The 20,897-nt window shown below is 47.7% G+C and overlaps 1 protein-coding gene across 1 annotated transcript in view; it reads right to left on the bottom strand.

Annotated features, from left to right (window-relative positions):
- MICU3 (mitochondrial calcium uptake family member 3) overlaps window positions 1–20,897 on the bottom strand; it is a 378,395-nt gene that overhangs the window by 266,871 nt on the left and 90,627 nt on the right. The window lies entirely within an intron of this gene.

A 20,897-nucleotide genomic window follows, 5' to 3' on the forward strand; every position in this document is an offset into this window, starting at 1 on the left:
GCAGCCTTCAGTGCAGGAGTTGAGCCCAAGGAGGCCGATGCTCCAAAGTTCTGGGCCTGAGTAGTTCACCCTGAAGAGAAGTATGTTGATTGCCTACCTTCCTGTTCATGCTCAGGTGGGATAGAGTTGCCTGATGCCGAGACAGAGAAAGCCATCACGGGGACAGCTCTCCGCCTTCCATCTGGAGGTGGGCTATTGTTTACGCAAATTGGGGTAGATTTTAAAAAGCATTTACTCGAGCAAAACTGGTTTTTGCTCGAGTAAATACACTTTACTCAAGTAAGTGGGCTTTTCAAAATTGCTACAATATATGCCATTGAATTGTCCATAGGATTTACTCAAGTAAGTGCACTTTACTCGAGTAAATAGCTTTTGAAAATTGCTACGATAGTATGTCACATTTACATGCGTAACTCCTTTGAAAATGACCCCCATTGCCTTTGGGTTCTGGGCAACATCCGACCACAGTTTCAGCAGCTGACCTGGTCGTGATTGAGCCAGAGGCACAAATAGCAATAGTAATGTCCATCAGTGATGGACATAATGTGCCCACAAGAACAGTACTTGAAGCCAGACGTCTTGCGGGCAGCCACTGTAGCACAGAAATTTGCTGTTGTGGGTAGCTGTTAAGAAAATAGATGCGGAGAGAAGATTCCTGTGAGAGATAGGATTCCAGCCATCTATGCAAAGCATGGACCAAAGACAATTCTGGAATATTCAATAGTGTGGGAACTGCAGCTCATGCCCAGTAGAGCTGAAAGCTCTATAAGCTTTAAGAGACAGAGCCACCTAGTGCCGCCTGATGATGTCACCCACTAACTATGGCTAATTCAGCCTTTTTAATCGACGGAAAATATATAGCACAGGGATTCAAAGCAAGCTAATCTTGAAAATACCTACTTATTCCAATGGCAACTTGCTCTATGCTGTTTCCTTTAGCTTAAGAGAAGTGCATCTTTACCCATTGTCACTCAATCTCTACAAATAAATATTGACTGGAAAAGACATGTTCATACTGGCAAATCTTCTGGAGTCAGTTGTAATGTGAAAAACTCATTTTTTATACTTTAGTGTCACTTTATAAATAACAACATATAGACCATACTACATTTATGTTGAACTCAGTATACATACGACTCCTTCAGAATTGTTCTGTTTGTTTTTTGCATGACACTTTACTTTCCCCTTTTGGATTTCCTGGGGGTTTTTAAAATTCTATTTATGGACTTCCTGTTCAGTCAGAAACAGCGCCATAAACCCTGATCCTTGAAAGAGTCTACTTAACCTAGTAAATAGGTACATACAAAACATTTCCCTGCAAGTTATCCAGGATGGCTTCTCGTATTAGGTTTTAACCATTGTAAGGAGAAATTACTATTTACCTGATAATTTCCTTTTCTTTAATAAGGCTAGGAGGATCCCAAACCAGTGGGTTATGCACCTTTACCAGCAGATAGAGACGGAGTAAAGCTGATGTCACAGTATATATAATATATATATATATATATATATATCCCTCCACTGACATCAGCCTGCCAGTATTCTCTGCAAAAGCCAAATGTGGACAAACTAACAAAATTTGATTATTAACAGACAATCAATCACTCCAATACTCAGATAACAGAAAACTACTGAGCATAGGCAAGGAGTGCAATAACACTAGTCCAGGGACTGGATTGACACTTATCATTAATCCCTCGAACATGCAGCTATGCAGGAGGACAATGGCACAAAAATCTGGCAGCCAAGGTGGGAACGTTGATCCATCTATCCTTATTAAAGAAAAGGAAATTGTCAGGTAAATAGTAATTTCTCCTTTCTTAGCATTTGGATAGATGGATCCAGAACTCATGGGATGTACCAAAGCTACTCCCAAACAGGGCAGAGGTTGCCCGTAGTCTGATCACCGCACATGTAAAGACTGTGACCTCCCAAGCCTGAACATTCAGATGGTAATGCCAGGAAAAGGTTTGTAAGGAGGAGCACGTTGCAGCTTGACAAATCTTGATGGGAGACAGCAATCTAACCTCTGCCCATGACACTGCCTGAGCCCTAACCTGACTAGGCAGTGGCTGCTCAGCATCCACATACGCAGCTGTAACTACCTCCTTAATCCAGAAGGGTATTGTAGCCCACAACACTGGCTCACCCTGTTTACTCCCACCATAGAGTATAAACTGCAGGTCCATCTTGTTGAGATGTTCAGAAATCTCTAAATACCTCAAGATATGCCTCTTGACACCCAAGGACCATAAACGGCGATATTCCTCCACATCTCTCTCTCCCTGAATAGAGTTGGCAGGGATTATTGATTGATTCAAGTGAAAATCCGAGACCACACTGGCAAAAAAAACAGAACAGTACGCAGCTGTATTGCCCCCGGAGTCACTCGCAGAAACGGTTCCCGGCAAGACAATGTCGCAGTTCAGAGAATCTACGCGCTGTACAAATTGCCACAATAAAAATATGTTTTCAACTTAAGTAACCTTAAGGAAAAGGCTGTGCAGCGGTTGAAAAATGGGACCCTCCAGGAAATCTAAAACCAGATTAAGGCTCCACAAGGGTACTGGAAACCATAGGGGAGGACGAACATGCTTCACCCCTTTTAAGAAAGGAGCCACACTGGATGAGCCAACAAGGGTCCACCATTCACCTGACCTTGGAAACAGGCAAGAGCCACCACCTGTACCTTCAATAATTAAGGTCCAACCCTTTTCGCAATCCACCCTGTAAAAATCCAAAATAAGCGGAATCTTAACTGACCGAGGAAGAATCCTTCCATACTCACACCAAGGCTCAAACACTCACCACACCCGCACATAGGCTAAGGAAGTGGAGAACTTTCTCGCTCATAGCAAGGTGGCAATCATCACAGTGGAAAGCAGAGTTACGTACCAATAACAGGTGTTCTCCTAGGACAGCAGGAGGTTAGTCCTCACACATAGGTTGCATCATTGGATGGAGCCTGGCACAGAAAGCTTATGTCAAAGTTTCTAGAACTTTGACTAGGTACACTGAGCATGCCCTGCATGCCCTATACCACGCGTCTACACAGGGTCCCTCTTCAGTCTTGAAACACAGAATTACGATAAAAATAAAAGAATAAAAGAATAGGAAAAACCCAACTCCGCAGGGTGGTGGGCGAGTTTCGTGAGGACTAACATCCTGCTGTCCTAGGAGAACACCTGTTACAGGTAAGCAACTCTGCTTTCTCCTAGGACAAGCAGTCCTCACACATGGGTGAATCCCTAGCTTCAAGCTGCTCCCCAAAACAAAATGAGACCAACAGACACCAACCAGGTGCCAACAGGCAAAACAACAGTGTTGTTGGTAACAGAAGGTGAGACAGCCTGAACCCAAACAATGGGACCTAGGCAGGGAGAGTTGGGTTCTACACCTCAAAGAGATTCCGGAGAACAGATTGGCTGAACCTACTGTCATGTCTGCCATCTCTATGCAGACAGTATTGTATGCAAATGTGTGGAGAGAACCCACATCACAGCTTTGCAGATCTCCATGGGAACTGCTCTTAAGTGGGCCACCAATGCTGCCATGGCTCTGATAGAATAAGCCTTGACATGACCCCTAAAATGCAGACCTGTCTGGGCATATCAGACGGAGATGCAATCTGCTAGCCAATTGAATAATGTTGTTTGGCAACTGCAACTCCCAATCTATTCCTGTCAAAAGAAATGAAAAGTTGGTTGGAGTGTCTATGGGTTTCTGTCTGCTCCAGGTAGAAGGCTAAGACTTTCTTGTAATCCAAACTGTGCCATGCTCATTTGCCTTGGTGCGAATGGGGCCTGGGAAAGACTGTTGCCAAGATGATTGGTTAAGAAGGAAGTCCATCACCACCTTAGGCAGAAACTTAGGATGCGTGCACAAGATCATCCTGTCACGATAAAACTTGGTATAAGGTAGATAAGTCACTATCGCCTGGAGCTCGCTGACCCTGTGTGCTGAAGTGACCGCCACCAAAATTATGACCTTCCAGGTCAGGTACTTCAGGTCACAGATGCACAGCGGCTCAAAAGCAGCTTTCATCAGCTAAGTTAGCACCACGTTGAGGTCCGAAATTACAGCGGGAGGCCTTAGGGGAGGCTTCAACTGACGAAGGTCCCGCATGAAATGTAAAACTACAGGCTGTACAGAGATGGGTATACCATGTACACCTTGGTGGTATGCTCCAATTGCACTTAGATGAACTGTAACGGAGTTGGTTTTTAGGCCAGCCTCCGATAGGTGCAGAAGGTAGTCAAGCCGTTTTTGTGTGGGTCAGGAGAAAGGATCTAGGGCCTTTTGCTCACACCACATGGAAAAACCTCCTTCACTTCAGTCCATAAGACTTTCTAGTGGAAGGTTTTCCCTAAGCTACTAGGACCCGAGACACATCTTCAGAAAGATCCAGTGGCTGTAGAATCAGCCTCTCAACAGCCAGGCTGAGTGAAGGGCCTGGAGGCTGGGATGCCACAGCCTGCCCTGATCCTGTGTGATGAGATCTGGGGAAGTCCCTAGACTGATCGGTTTCTGGAAGGACAACTCCCAAAGGAGTGGAAATGGGACTTGTTTCAGCCACTGAGGGACTGTAAGGATTATAGTCCCTCGGAACTCAAAAATTAAATTTCAGATCTATTAGTTAAAATTTGTAACTTATCATTAAAATGTAACCCCAATATTTAAAAAGGGCTCCAGGGGCAATCCAGGAAACAATAGATCAAAATCACAGAATATATAGAAAGACATGGTTTCATGGAACAAAGTCAGCATGGCTTTACCCAAGGCAAGTCTTGCCTCATAAATCTGCTTCACTTTTTTGAAGGGGTTAATAAACAGGTAGATAAAGGTGAACCGGTAGATGTAGTGTATTTGGATTTTCAGAAGGCATTTGACAAAGTTCCTCATGAGAGGCTTCTAAGAAAAGTAAAATGTCATGGGATAGTAGGTGATGTCCTTTCATGGATTGCAAACTGGTTAAAAGACAGGCAGAGTGAGGATTGAATGGACAATTTTCTCAGTGGAGGGGGTGGGCAGTTTAGTGCGTCAGGGATCTGTACTGGGACCTGTGCTTTTCAATATATTTAAAAATGATCTGGAAAGGAATACGACAAGTGAAGTAATCAACTTTGCAGATGAAACAAAATTGTTCAGAGTAGTTAAATCACAAGCAGATTGTGATACATTGCAGGAGGACCTTGTGTGACTGGAAAATTAGGCATCCAAATGGCAGATGAAATTTAATGTGGATAAGTGCAAGGTGATGCATATAGGGAAAAATAACCCTTGCTGTAGTTACACGATGTTAGGTTCCATATTAGGAGCTACCACCCAGGAAAGAGATCTAGGCGTCATAGTGGATAATACATTGAGGGGCGAATTTTAAATGCCCTGCGCGCGTAAATCCGGCCAGATTTACGTGCGCAGGGCCTCGTGCGCTGGCGCGCCTATTTTGCATAGGCCGCCGGTGCGCGCAGAGCCCCGGGACGCGCGTATGTCCCGGGGCTTCATAAAAGGGGCGGGGAGGGGGCGTTCCCGAAATGACGCGGCGTTTCGGGGGCCGGCCCGGGGGCGTAGTGCCGGCCCGGGGGCATGGTCGAGGCCTCTGGACCAGCCCCTGGTTCAGGTGATGGTGCGCCAGCAGCCCGCTGGCGCGCGCAGATTTACATCTGCTTTTAGCAGGCGTAAATCTGCCAACAAAGGTATGGTGGGGGGAGGGCGAAGGAAAGTTCCCTCCAAGGCCGCTCCGAGGGAACAGCCTCGAAGCGGCATCGGAGGGAACAAGCAGCGCGCGCTGGGCTTGGCGCGCGCAGGTTGCACAAATGTGCATCCCCTTGCGCGCGGATTTTATAAGATACGTGCGGCTACGCGTATCTTATAAAATCCAGCGTACTTTTGTTCGTGCCTGGTGCGCGAACAAAAGTACGCGTTCACGCAAATTTTTTAAATCTACCCATGAAATTGTTGGCTTAGTCTGCTGCAGCAGTCAAAAAAGTAAACAGAATGTTAGGAATTATTAGGAAAGGAATGGTAAATAAAACGGAAAATGTCATAATGCCTCTGTATCGCTCCATGGTGAGACCGCACCTTGAATTCTGTGTACAATTCTGGTCACCGCATCTCAAAAAAGATATAGTTGTGATGGAGAAGGTACCGAGAAGGGTGACCTTCTCGGTACCTTCTCCATCACAACTATAATGATAAATGATAAAGGGAATGGAACAGCTCCCCTATGAGGAAAGACTAAAGAGGTTAGGGCTCTTCAGCTTGGAGAAGAGACGGCTGAGGGGGGATATGATAGATGTCTTTAAAATCCTAAGAGGTCTAGAACGGGTAAATGTGAATCGGTTATTTACTCTTTCGGATAATAGGACTAGGAGGCACTACATGAAGTTAGCATGTAGCATATTTAAAGCTAACCGGAGAAAATTCTTTTTCACTCAGTGCACAATTAAACTCTGGAATTTGTTGCCAGGGGATGTGGTTAGTAGAGATGAGCTTCGTTTTTCTGGGTCGGGTTTCAGTTCGGGTGTTTCGTGGGAAAACTCGTTTTCCCATGGATCGTTTTTCGTCAAAAACGAAGCTGGAACCCGAACCCGGAAAAACGAATCAATAAAAAAAAAAAAATCCGAATCGGAAAAAAAAACCCACCCCAACCCTTCAAATTTACTGTATTACAACCCCCCCCCCCCCCCACCACCACCACCATCCCGATCCCTTCCCAAGACTTACTAAAAGCCCTGGAGGGCCAGCAGGGTCCTGCAAGCAATCTCTCCCTCCGGGTCGTCAGGCTGTCGGGCCTGCTACTAATCAAAATGGTGCCGATGGCCCTTTGCCCTTACGATGTCACAGGGGCTACAGATGCCATTGGTCGGCCCCTGTCACATGGTAGGAGCAATGGATGGCTGGTGCCATCTTGTGCTCCTACCATGTGACAGGGGCCGACCAATGGCACCTGTAGCCCCTGTGACATAGTAAGGGCAAAGGCTATCGGCGCCATTTTGAATACTGGCAGCCGATGGCCCGAGTGCAGGATATGGCTCCAGGACCCCCGCTGGACCAGCAGGGACTTTTGGCAAGTCTTGGGGAGGGATCGGGATAGTGGGGGATTTGTAATACAGTAAATTTGAAGGGTTGGGGTGGGTTTTTTTCCGATTCTGATTTTTTTTTTATTCGTTTTTCCAGTTTCGAGTTCCAGCTTCGTTTTTGCCTGCAAACGCCACTCTCCCCGGCGTCCCCGGGATGTCATGGGTGATCCCGGACGCCATCTTGATGACGGAGTTACCTAGGGCACATGCGTGCGCATCAGCCTCCTTCTTGTTCCCATCAAGGCGGGAATCTCTGGGGCGTTCCCACCTGTGACGTCACCCGCCAAGAGGTATTTAAACCCTTTGCTTCCTGACATCCAGCGAGTTAGCAAGGACTTCCATCTTGTCTGATTCCACTCCTATGGAGATCTTCTCTTCGCAGTACTTGTTCCTGACTACTGAAATTGGACTTGAGGTATCCGCTTCTCGGGGGCCTATTGTGCTCTGGCTATCCGCTCCCCGGAAGGCCATCTCGTCTGCAGGAGTCTTCTACTTCTGTCCGTGAGTACCATCATCTACCACCTTGGTGACAAGACCTCTGGCGTACCTCATACCTCGGGCCACTACCGAGTGCTCTCTGTTACCTGCCTCATCTCTACCAAGTGACTGCTTTCGTCTTCTCTGCTCCTCTGCTACGAGTGCTTCTCTCTCATCCCCACCTGATTCACGGCGTAACCCGCGCTGCAGGCCACTACCGGATCACATCTAAGAAGCATCTCCACTCCAGAGGAGCTGCCCTGGTGTACCCCGCTCTGCGGGCCACTACCAGGAAGACCAGCTTCGCACCATTTCACTCCGGACTGAATCTATACCCACCTAGTGGGATATCTATGTTCCTGTTTAATAAAATCTATTACTGTGTCTGTCTATTGAGGCTAGCTCCTGACGTAGTGAGTCCCCACAGGGCTCCTCCCTATGGGTGGAGCCAACTCTCACTACGACCCAGGAGTCCACAACCACACCGAACAATAACAGAATCATTTTGCCCAACATGGGCCACGAGGGAAAAGCATATAGGAGCTTGCTCACCGGCCACTCCTGCACAAGGGCCCAAGGACTTTTGATCTGTCCTTTAACTGAAGAAGCGAGGAACCTTCGCATTGTGAGATGTCGCCAACAGGTTTAGAAACAGTAGTCCCCAGGGGTCTACAATGAGCTAGAATGCCTCATTTGATAATTCTTATTCTCCTGGGTTCAGACTCTGTCTGCTGAGAAAAATGGCTCTAACGTTGTCTTTTCCTAATATGTTGGAGGCTAAGATCTTCTAAAAAGGCACTTCCACTTATTCCATGAGTTGGGTTACTTCCTACGACACTTGCTGGCTCTTGGAATCTCCCTGGTGATTGATGTAAGCCACTGTCATTGCATTGTCTGACACTATCCAGACCACTCGACCCTGCAATTGTTCAATGAATCGTAAGCAAGCCAACCAGACAGCCTGAGTTTCCAGTCGATTGATGCTCCAGAGAGACTCTTCGGTACTTCAGCATCCCTGCGCTGTCAACTCCTGATAGTGGGCTCCTCAACTCGGGAGGCTTGCATCCGTCGTGAGTACTTGCTAGTCCGGTGATCGTAGGGAAACCCTCTTCCTTAGACTGTCCACTTGAAACCACCACTACAGCTGTATGCTGATCTCCACAGGCAAGTGAAGTCATATCAAATAGTCTTGAGACTGTAGACTCCATCGAGCCAGCAGAGTGTGCTGAGGAGAGTGCATATGCGCTCTTGCCCACAGAACTGCCTCTAGGGTGGCCACCATCCAACCGAGCACCTATAGATAAGACCACACTGTGAATGCGGCCCTGCAGCAAGGAACATCCTGCCTTGTTTTGTGTCAAACTGAACACCGAGATACTCCAAAGTCTGGGATCGCTATAGACTGAACTTGGTCAAGTCCACCACCCATCCTTGTTCCTGTAGTAAGGATGTCACCTTGCATGAGACCTGAAGGCTCTCTTGCAGACTCCTGACCCATATCAGCACATCAACTAAGTACGGGTGAACCAGAATGCCATCCTTACTCAACACTGCTGCAACCACCATCCTAACTTTGGAAAAGGTTCTGGACGCAGTGGCCAACCCAAAAGGCAGTGCTCAAAACTGATAATGTTACCCCAAAACAGTGAAACGCAGAAATTGTTGATGCTCCAGACAGATGAGAATATGATTTGCCTCTGACAAATCCAGGGACATCAGAAACTCCCCCGACTGTACTGCCATTATCACTGAGTGTAAGGTTTCCATGCGAAAAGGAGTCACCCGCAAATAACGGTGGACTCCCTTGAGATCTAGGATTGGGCGAAAAGAGCACTCATTCTTGGCACAACGAAATAAATGCAATACCGGACCATATTTTCTTATGACATGGGCACTAGAACTACAGCCCGCAGGCTTAGGAGCCTTGTTAGCGTACACTCCACTGCTTGTTTCTTCTGTGGAGAGTTGTAGAGAGACACCATGAAACCCAAGGAACACTGAGAAAATCCAGAGCAGAACTATTTCTTATCACCTGCAGAAATCACTGGTCTGACATGATCTCAACCCACCTCCGATAAAAAAGAGACAGGCAATTCCTTATCTCCTGTTCCCGGGAGTGAGTCAGCACATCTGCATTGAGAGGCTCAGGAGAGTGGGGGAACTACTACCTGAGCCTGCGCCCCTTCTGGGCTGCCTGGGACAAAAACACTGAAACCTACCAAAAGGCCGAGTCCTCTTGAGAAGCCAGTCCTCTGTAAGGTCAAAAACGTCTGAAACCCTTAGCACAACCTCTCATGCCAAAGAACCGCGGTGTCTGCTTCTTATCCTCTCATAACTGAGGAACCTGGAACACACCTCACTTATTGGCCATTTGTTTTTCCGTTTATTTTAAAAGAAGAGTGGTTCTTTAAGGGGCAATTTCATAAAATTGTATCAGCCAACCAATTCCTGAGCCATAGTTGCTGAATTGTGGACCAGACTGTAGCCCGCATCTGCCAAAAAAGACCATCGCTGCCCTTGAATTCACACCAAATTCATCGTCTTCCTGAAAACAAGAGTAAGCCACCAGAGAGAAAAAGAAGCTATCTGCAAATTAATTGCCACTGCTTCAAAGCCTGCTCAAGAATGGCCTGCGAGAATAGTCGTCCACTTGGTGATGGCAAACACAAGCGAATCCACTTTCGGAAGCTCAATTGCTCCCTTGCAGCTGGATCCAGATGGTAAAGTCCTTCCAAGGCTCATTCCCCTTAAAATTAGCTTCCGGACCACCCCATTCAAGATCAATCAATTCTGAAATAGTCTCCATAATAGGGAAGAAATGTGAAGCTTTACGCCAAGAAATCAAACTGGGATCTTTCTTTGGCTCAGACATGGAATCAGCCCCTGGTACGCCCAGAATCTTCAATGTCTGGGAATTTAGAGCCAGTAACTCATCTCCATGAACGAAACGCAACATTGTTCTATACGGCTCCAGCCCTGGATGAATTTCTTTTTCCCAGGGAGCAAGGATCGACTTCATAATCCATACAATCCAGGTTCAGTTGACGTGACCCGCAGAAGGTCTAGACGTATTCCAACGCTTACCCGCAGCACCGGACATGCGGTAAACCGCAGACTGTGATCCTGATCTGTTAAGATTGGCAGGGGCTGGGGCTGATGACTGCAGCCTTTGAAAAACTCCATCCAAGAAAAGGCAGCGGGGTCCATGCCAAAATCAAGCAGTGTCGGTCTTGCGCCCACTGCACTACCTTCCCCTGCTGAAGAACCAGTTAGGGGAGCCCCAAATACAGGCGAAACATCTGGCAGCTCTCTCTTTTTTTTTTTTTTTTATTATTCTTGTATCATGCTGGGAAGAACTGGGCTTAGCAAAATCAGATGGAGACAATTCTCCCTGAGCCTCCAAACAGTGCTGAAAGAAGTTAGAGGGAACGCCAGGCTGAGTAGCCCAAATATGGCAAGCGTACATAAGTTAAGCACTTAGGCTTCTTTGCCATCGGCGCCATAGAGTTTTCAGTACACTCCAATAGGCATCTGAAGTGCTCACAATAGGTGCTTGAAAAAAATAGGCACTCAAAAATTTAGGCACTCAAAAATTAAGCGCCTAATACATCATTCAGATAGATGCTCAACTGAGCGTCTACCCGAGCGCTCACTCCGTATACTTGAGCACCTGCCTAGGCATTGTGTACCCACCTAGGAGCCCCTATGTGCACAACTAAGTGTCCAGCTAGGCATCCCTATGCACCCAACTGAACGCTCGGCTAGGCACATAACTAGAAGCATAGTTGGGAGTGCAAGCACGAACCGACGTGTCTGAAGAGGGCAGCCTTATGCCCAATGAAAAAGCACACGAACACCGCCGCAGACTATCACACAGCGAAAAATCTAAGCCTGAGAGTGGGGCCTAGCCCAGAAGGCTGTTCAACTTGCCAAGCTGCCCAAGTCCCCCCAAGCTCCCCTGGAGGCGGGAATGGATGTCGGATCAGCACGCCGAGCACGGAGACCGAAGGGGAGAGGAATCCCTAAAATAGCAAATGTTGCTTACCTGATGTAACAGGTGTTCTCACAGGACAGCAGGATGTTAGTCCTCACAAATGGGTGACATCGAGGATGGAGCCCACCACGGAAAACTTCTGTCAAAGTTTAAACAGAACTTTGACTGGCCCCTACTGGGCATGCCCAGCAAGGCACTGACCCTGCAGCCAGCAGGGGTCTCCCTTCAGTCTGATTTTCAAAGCTACAGGCAGTGCCTAGAAAGTAAAAATAAAACGAACCCAACACCGCGGGGAGGCGGGCGGGTTTCGTGAGGACTAACATCCTGCTGTCCTGTGAGAACACCTGTTACATCAGGTAAGCAACATTTGCTTTCTCACAGGACAAGCAGGATGGTTGTCCTCACAAATGGGTGAGTACCGAGCTGAGGATGTCCCGACTTGCACCAAATGTACCCAACGGTGTGCAGCAAGCACAATAAGTGAGGAGAAATTTGGGAAAGGGCATCCGCACCCAACCGGGTAGGTGGAAGGGTGTTGGTACATCAGGTTGGAAAAAGGTTACGCAAGACAGACTGGCCGAAGATGGAGTCCTGTCTTCCAGCTTTGTCCAAACAATAATGGGCTGCAAAGGTATGGAGAGAACTCCAGGTTGCAGCTTTGCAGATGTCAGGAAGCGGCACCGATCGAAGGTGTGCCACTGACGTCGCCATGGCCCTCACAGAGTGTGCTTTAACACGGTCTTGAAAAGGAATGCCAGCTTGCTGATAGCAAAAAGAAATGCAGTCCGCCAACCAGGAAGAAAGAGCCTGCTTACCCACAGGTTGTCCCAGCTTATTAGGATGGAAAGAGACGAATAATTGAGTGCTCTTCCTATGGGAAACTGTACGGTCTAGGTAAAAAGCTAGAGCTCGTTTACAGTCTAGGGTATGCAGGGTCTGCTCTCCAGAGTTGGAGTGGGGCCTGGGAAAAAAGATAGGTAGTATGATGGATTGATTGATATGAAACTCAGAAACTACCTTAGGTAAAAATTTAGGATGAGTGCGGAGTACCGCCCGGTCCTGCAGGAGCTTAGTGTAAGGCGGATAGGTAACTAGGGCCTGCAATTCACTAACCCTGCGAGCTGAAGTGATAGCCAAGAGGAATAACACTTTCCATGTGAGATACTTTAACTCACAGGAGTGCAGAGGTTCGAAAGGAGGTTTCATTAGACGACCAAGAACCAGGTTAAGGTCCCAAGATGGGGCCGGAGGACGTAAGGGTGGCTTCAGATGGAGCAAGCCTTTAAGAAAACGGGTTACTAGGGGTTGTACTGAAATAGGGACACCCTGTACACCTTTATGGAAGGCGGCTACCGCACTGACATGCATTCTGATAGAAGAGGTTTTAAGACCTGATTCAGAGAGATGCCATAAATAGTCCAAGAATTTGGAGATTGGACAGGAAAGGGGATCAAGGGACTGAGAAGTGCACCATGATGTGTACCTTTTCCATTTGTATGAGTAAGACTTTCTTGTGGAAGGCTTTCGTGAAGCTATCAGGACCCGAGAAACGGAATCTGAAAGGTTGAAAGGCTGAAGGACTAACCTTTCAACATCCATGCCGTCAGGGACAAGGCTTGGAGGTTGGGATGGAGGAGGCATCCGTCGTTTTGAGTGAGTAGATGCGGGTCCTTTCCCAGAGGAATGTGCCTGCGGATGGAGAGATCCTGGAGTATTGGAAACCATACTTGGCGTGGCCAGTAGGGTGCTATTAGGATCATGGTTCCCCCGTCGTGGCGTAGCTTCACGAGAGTCTTTGACACAAGAGGAAGTGGAGGGAATGCATAGAGCAGACCGGTTGTCCACTTGAGGGAGAATGCATCCCTCGGCCGAGAGTGCTGGCTCCGAATGAGAGAGCAGTAATCGTCCACTTTGTGGTTCTGAGGGGACGCAAAGAGGTCTATGCGGGGAGAACCCCACTTGTGAAACAGAGAGGTCGTTACCAGAGGATCGAGTGACCACTCGTGTGGTTGGAAGACACGGCTCAGCTGGTCTGCCAATACATTGTCTACTCCCGGCAGGTAAGTGGCCCTGAGGTACATGGAGTGGGAGAGGGCTTCCGCCCAGATCTGCGCAGCTTCCTGACACAGAAGGAAGGAGCCTGTGCCTCCCTGCTTGTTTATGTACCACATGGCCACTTGGTTGTCCGTCTGGATTAAGATTATCTGATGAAAGAGATGATCTTTGAAAGTGCGGAGCGCATAGCGGATTGCTCGAAGTTCCAGGAAATTGATCTGGTGTTCGGCTTCCTCTTTGGACCATAACCCTTGGGTTTGAAAGTCGTCCACATGGGCTCCCCAACCGATGTGAGAAGCGTCGGTGGTTAGGATTACTTGCGGTTCCGGTGGAAGAAAGGGTAAGCCCTGAAGGAGGTTGACCTGAGTCGTCCACCAGGTTAAGGATAGGCGCAGCGCTTGTGTGACTGTGACTATGGAGGACAGAGGCTGAAAAGCTTGAATCCATTGGTGTCGTAGAGTCCATTGTGTTACTCTCATGGCTAGTCGGGTCATGGGAGTGACTTGAACCGAGGATGCCATGTGCCCTAGGAGAATGAGGAACTGGCGAGCCGTGGCAGTGTTCTGAGACTGGAGCTGGCGAGCCAGGGACATTAGGGTGTGGACCCTCTGAAGAGGAAGGTAAGCCTTTGCCTGTAAGGTGTCCAAGTCTGCCCCAATGAAGGATAAGGTTTGAGACGGGACTAAGCAAGATTTCTCGTAATTGACGAGAAACCCTAAGGAAAGGAGTGTTTGAATTGTCAATTTTAGGGAGGATTGAGCTATCTGCTGGGTGGAGGCCCTGATTAGCCAATCGTCCAGGTATGGGTAGACGTGGACACCTTCCTTCCTTAGGAATGCTGCTACCACTACGAGACATTTGGTAAAGACTCGTGGGGCAGAAGCTAGACCGAAAGGTAGGACACGGTATTGATAATGGTCGTGGCCTACTAGAAACCGCAGATATTTGCGATGGGATTGTGTGATCGCAATGTGGGTATAAGCGTCCTTGAGGTCGAGAGAGCACAGCCAATCCCCTCTTTGTAGCAGAGGGAGCAGCGCGCCTAGGGTTACCATTTTGAATTTCTCTTTTTGAAGGTATTTGTTGAGGGCTCGAAGGTCCAAAATGGGACGTAGTCCCCCTGATTTCTTTGGTATTAGGAAGTATCTGGAATAGAATCCCGTGCCTCGTTGAGAGGGAGGAACGGGTTCTATAGCATTTAATTGCAGAAGAAGGGATACTTCCTGTTGTAATTGAGCCAAATGGGTGGATAGACTCCACGCTTGAAGAGGCGGGGAGTCTGCCGGAAGAGATATGAAGTTGAGGTGGTAACCCTGTGCGATAATTGTTAGCACCCACTGATCTGAGGTGATCTGCAACCAAGGTTGTAAAAAATGGTACAGTCGACCTCCTACAGGGATGTCCGGAAGAGGGGTTTGGCATGTGTTCCCTACAGGGGAGTCAAAGTCCAGCCGCAGGCCCAGGAGGAGGGGCTACAGTAGGCCTTTGTTTCCTAGGCTGACGCGGCTGAGGCCTAGTAGAGGATCGAGCTGGACGAGGCCTGGCCGATGGAGGATAATAACGGCGTGGTCGAAAGAATGACTTCTTAGAGTCTTTCTTTTGCGGTTGCTTGGAGGTCAGCTCAGGTGGGACAGATGAGAGTTGTTTCAACGTCTCATGGTGGTCTTTCAATTCCGCCACAATCTGCTGAATTTGCTCTCCAAACAAATTATCGCCTAAGCAGGGTAAATCAGCAAGACGATCCTGAACCTCTGGGCGAAGGTTGGATGATTTTAACCAAGCCCAACGTCTGGCTGAGATGGCTGTGGCTGAAACTTTTGTGGAAGCATCGAATATGTCGTAGGCAGTCCTAATCTCGTACTTCCCTGCCTCAAATCCCTTGTGAAGAAGGGCTTGAAGCTGCGGTTGGTATTGGTCTGGTAACGTGTCAGCATAGTCTTTGCATCTGCTTAAGGATGGCTCTGTTGTACTGAGTCATATAAAGTTGATATGAAGCTATGCGTGAAATCAACATAGCTCCATGATAGACTTTCCGTCCAACACTATCTAGGAACTTGTTGTCCCTGGTAGGCGGGGTAGAAGAGTGTGGCTTAAGACGCTTGGCCTTCTTCTGCGCGGACTCAACCACAACAGAGCGATGATCCAGTTGAGGTTTTTGGAAACCTGGTGCTGACTGGACAAGGTAGGTGGAGTCAGCTTTTTTGTTAACTGGGGATACTGATGAAGGAGATTCCCAGTTTTTCTTGAGCAGATCCAAAAACACCTGGTGTATAGGGATGGAAGCAATGATTTTTGGAGCATCCAGAAATTGAAGGAGTTCCATCATCTGGTGTCTGTCATCAGCTTCAGATTGTAGTTGAAAAGGTACAACTTCTGACATCTCTTTCACAAAATTAATGAAAGAGAGATCCTCAGGAGGAGATCTTTTTCTACTCTCTGTAGGAGATGGTGGCGAAGGCAAATCTGTGTCAGAAGAGGTATCATCATCATCACCCCAGGTATCGTAGGGATCATGTGGGGCTTGTAGCCCTGATGGACCTGGCTGAGGCTCTGAAGGCATCGATGGAAACCGAGGTGGAATCGGTGCCGTAGGTGGAACCAGAAATGGCATCGATGGCTTCGGTGCTGTCGATGGAATCGGTGCCTGGCGTGGAATGGATGGAACCAAAGGATATATCGGTGGAGATATACCAGAAGGCACCGATGGAACCACCCCGGAAGGAGGAATCCGGAACGGTGTTTCTCCTGCCGATGAAAATCCAGTCGGAGACGGTGGTGTTGTCGAAGGCACTGGAATCACCGATGGAAGGGCCGTCATGAGCGCCTCCATGCGGCTCAGTAGCGGTGCTAGCGCTTGTATCAACGGCTCGGTGGTCGGTTCCCTCCTCGGTGGCGAAGCCGGTGCCGGTGTCGGTGCCGGGGGCGGCACTGGAACCGGTGCCGGAGACGGTGCCGATGGAGGTTGCAATTTCTTCATCGCTTTCTCGATGGCCTCCTGGACCAGCCGGTCCAGTTCTGCCCGGAGACCAGGGGTAACCATACCCGGCTCGACGGGAGAGGGAGGCTGAGGCAGGGCCGGAGGGACCACCGTAACCGGTGGGATCACGGCCCCCGCACCCCGGGAGGGTGAGGGTTTCCTCGATGCCTGCGAACGAGACGTAGAGGGTGTCCGGTCTGTTCGCGGCTTCTTTGTCGGTGGCTCGGCTTGAGCAGAGGTCGATGGCTGTGGATCCTCGACAGGCCGAGATTTGTGCCGTCGATAGCGGTGCTTTTCCTTCCGATCCCCTCGCCCATCCGGGGAAGGGACGGGAGTCGACGGCCGAGAAGCGATCGATGGCGGACGGTCACCGGAGGGTTGACGATGATGGTACAACTTTGACGGTGCCGGTTCCGATGACGTCGATGCTATCGATGGTGTTGGGGTGGGTGCATGGAAGAGGAGCCCCATCTTCTCCATCCTGGCTTTGCGACCCTTGGGTGTCATTAAGGCACATGTGGTGCAAGTCAGGACATCATGCTCACTACCCAAACACATCACACAAACCCTGTGGGGGTCTGTGATGGACATAGTCCGGGTACAATCCGGACAACGGCGGAACCCCGTTGCCATGGCCTGAAGCCAAAATTTAGGCTGGGGATCGGTAAGTGCCAACAGGCCTCAAGGGCCAAATTCGACGGTAGTCGATGGAAAAAGGCAAAAAACTTACCGGGTTCCGTAAGATGACTAAAAATTTGTCGAAGGGAGACCCCTGAGGGGCAAATTTTCTTAGGAAATTAATTTCCAAATTCCTGTCAGGAACGTGGTTAGAGAGCTCCTTTCACCGCGTGGCAACTGCTGCGCGGAAAAAAGAAGACTGAAGGGAGACCCCTGCTGGCTGCAGGGTCAGTGCCTTGCTGGGCATGCCCAGTAGGGGCCAGTCAAAGTTCTGTTTAAACTTTGACAGAAGTTTTCCGTGGTGGGCTCCATCCTCGATGTCACCCATTTGTGAGGACAACCATCCTGCTTGTCCTGTGAGAACAACTCCTCCTCTTTTTATTTTAACTTTTAAATACTCTTTACCTGAGATCAGCCCACTCCAGCCCAGTACCCGCATGCTTTCAGCTTTTTTTTTTTTTTACAGCTCAGTCTACCCCAGCAAAAACCAGCTACCAGACCAAGGCACTCATCTGAGGGAAGAATTTGAAGGAGTCACCTCAGAAAACTCGAGTGAGGGAGGGACCATAGGTATCACCATAGGAGAGCGGGGCAATAAACTTCTTTCTTCTTTTCTCCTTCTTGAAAATCTTCTAAGCCAATCCCCAGTAAGGAGATGAATGTCCACCATCTGCTGGAAATAGAGAATACTGGCAGGCTGATGTCAGTGCATATATATATATATATATATATATATATATATATATATATACACACACACACAGAGCTTTGCTCTGTCTCCATCTGCTGGTAGAGGTGCATAATCCACTGGTTCTGGATCCATCTATCCGAATGCTAAGAAAATTGTCATTTTTCTTTTACTCTTCAAAGACATCTGTAAGCAATCTTATAGCTACAGAGCAAATAAGATACAGTCTGTGTGAACTTCAAACCATCGGGAAATAGTAGCCTTTATTTAGAAAAGCATTAGTGGAGACTTTTGCAGTTTTTAAGGTCATATTAACAACTAATAAAATTGACATTAACTTGTTGCTAATAAATGTGCTTGCCATCACAAGATAAATGAGTTACCCAGGAGTTACCCAGGATTGCCCCCATTTAATTTCTGAGTCCCTCCCATAGCCTAGTGGTTACAGCAGCAGGCTATGAACCAGGAGACTAGGGTTCAATTCCCACTGCCACTCCTTGTGTCCAACCCACTTTACCCTCCATTGCCTCAGGTACAAACTAAGATTGTAAGCCCTCTGGGGATAGGGAAATACCTACCAGGGGTGTGCATTTTTTTCCCCAAATTAGGCAATTTTAACAAAATTTCCTAATTAATTAAGTAAATAAATAAATAATTAATTAAAGAGACTTTTATACCAATATTAGTCAAAAACATCATATCGGTTTACACTGAACTAAAGGAGGAAAGGAAATTACAAAGAACCGAGGGGAGGGGAGGGGGGTACAACAAACCAAGAGGAGAGCAAGGAAGGCACAGGAACAAGGAACAGGTATAGTTCGGGAGAACCGAAAAACGAATGAATTTTTTCCAAAATTTCGTAAAAATTCATTTTTTGGGTTAGTGCACACTAATGGGATTAATGCGTGATAACTCTCATTAGTGCACGCTAACCCAAAACTCGGGGCCCCCGAAAAAAAATCCCCCGAACCATGGTAAAAAAAAAATTCCCGCGGGTGGGGCCCCGAAACGAAGCCCGACACGATAGTAAAACCCGAAGCACATCTCTACAGTACCTGAATGCAATCTGCTTTAAAGTGCTAAAAAAAATGTAAAAAGCAGAATATAAAAATCTAAAATAAATAAAAATAGTTCAGCCATTACAGCAAGTGTCTTCTATCTGAAAGTCATGGACCATGGCTCCCTTTGGATACTGGAACAAGTATGCTCTGAGGGAGTCAGTCAATAGGAGCTGCAAATGCACAATGACAGGGACTTCCTTCCCCTGGGGGACAGTAAACCTTATTTAAAACAGCCTATACTGCTGCTTAAAACTCTCTGTTCTGGTTAGTTAACTTTTTTCAATTTACTTTGCTATATATAATTTTGTTACTTTCCATTCCCTTGTCTATTAGTTATTCCTGTAAAGTATTCTGAGTAAGGCATCATGTAAAACCTGGAATATATGAATAAATATATTTTCAGACAACCAAAGGAATAGAAAGAAGTCAGGCTCGGGAATCAAACCCAGCTTTCCCATACAATAAGCCACAGGATTCCTGTTGTGACATCATGCTAGTATTGACAACCCTAAAAGTTTGCTAATTTACTAAAAATACATTTTTCTGAAGTTAAGTAGTCTCAATGGAGGCATATATATGGATCACATGATTTGCGTTGCTTAAGAAATTGAAGGAAAACCTTGACAGCTTTCCAGCAAAAATTTCTGAGCATATGTGAGAATGGTCCATATTAACACCAGATCAACTGTCACTCTCTATCAGTTTTGTTCATTGTTTCAGGTGTGTCTGCTGTTTTTTTCCCCTCTGTTTGAACAGTGTTGCAATTCTTTTGCATATTTTTCTGTATTTTACCTCATTCTGTCTTCCTAGTGTCTTTACTTAACATAGAAACTGAGATGCTGATATTCAAAAAAGCTTAGCTCCTAAATTTAGGCCCAAAAAATCCCTAAGTTTGGTGCCTATTTTTAGACAAAATTAGGAGCCAGGAACAGTAACTTTCAAACAGGTACATGGACATGTGTGTCGATGCGCACTCAGAGATGCAGCAATTTTATAACATGTGCACATACACGTGCATATTATAAAATAGTTTAGGCATGCATATCTGTGTGCCTAATTTTAAGTTTACGTGCGCTCAGTAAGTCAGCTTATGGATATACAACTGAGGGTGTTTGAAAACAGATGCGTGTCCAGCCGAGGACCAATGTCACAACTGAGGGTCCAGCTAGAACTGGGGAACATATACAAGGGCAGCAGAGGACTTCAAGGCCGGGCAGAGATGATCTTCCGCCTGTATAGCCACCTCCCCCGCAGGTTGAGCCTTGGGTTCTGGTAGCTGGCAGGTCTTAGGCTGAAGCTGGAATCAAGGTGCAAGTTGGAACTTGGAGACACAGACTGGAGACAAGGACTGGATACTAAGGCGAGGCAGGACTTGATATTGAGGCAGTGTAGCACTGGAGACAAGAGCTGGGCACATGTGGACAAGGCAAAGCACTGGCAATACATGGAACAGATACCAGGGACAGGACTAGGCAGGGTAGGACAAGACTAGACAAGACAACCAAGGACAGGACAAGGACAAGACAGAACATAACAAAGAACACAGAGGCCCAAAGGCAATTGTTCAGAAGGCCCTTAGGCCACTAAGCATCAGGCCCAAAGGCCTGGAAGGGAGATACTAGGAGGCCCGGAAGCCACAGGCTAGGCAAGGCAGAGCTAAAAAGCCCAGAGGCCACAGGACTAGACAAGATAGAGCTGGAAGCCTGAAAGCCACAGCACTAGGCAACACAGAGCTGGAAGGCCTGGAGGGCACAGGACTAGACAAACAGAACTGGAAGGCCCGGAGACCACAGGACTAGGCAAGGCAGAGCTGGAAGAATTGAAGGCCACAGGACCAGGAGAGGCAGAGTGGGACGGTCCAAAGGCCACAGAGCAAGACAAAGTA

Source organism: Rhinatrema bivittatum, chromosome 1 (genome assembly GCF_901001135.1).
Source record: "Rhinatrema bivittatum chromosome 1, aRhiBiv1.1, whole genome shotgun sequence".
Classification (NCBI taxonomy): Eukaryota; Metazoa; Chordata; class Amphibia; order Gymnophiona; family Rhinatrematidae; genus Rhinatrema; species Rhinatrema bivittatum.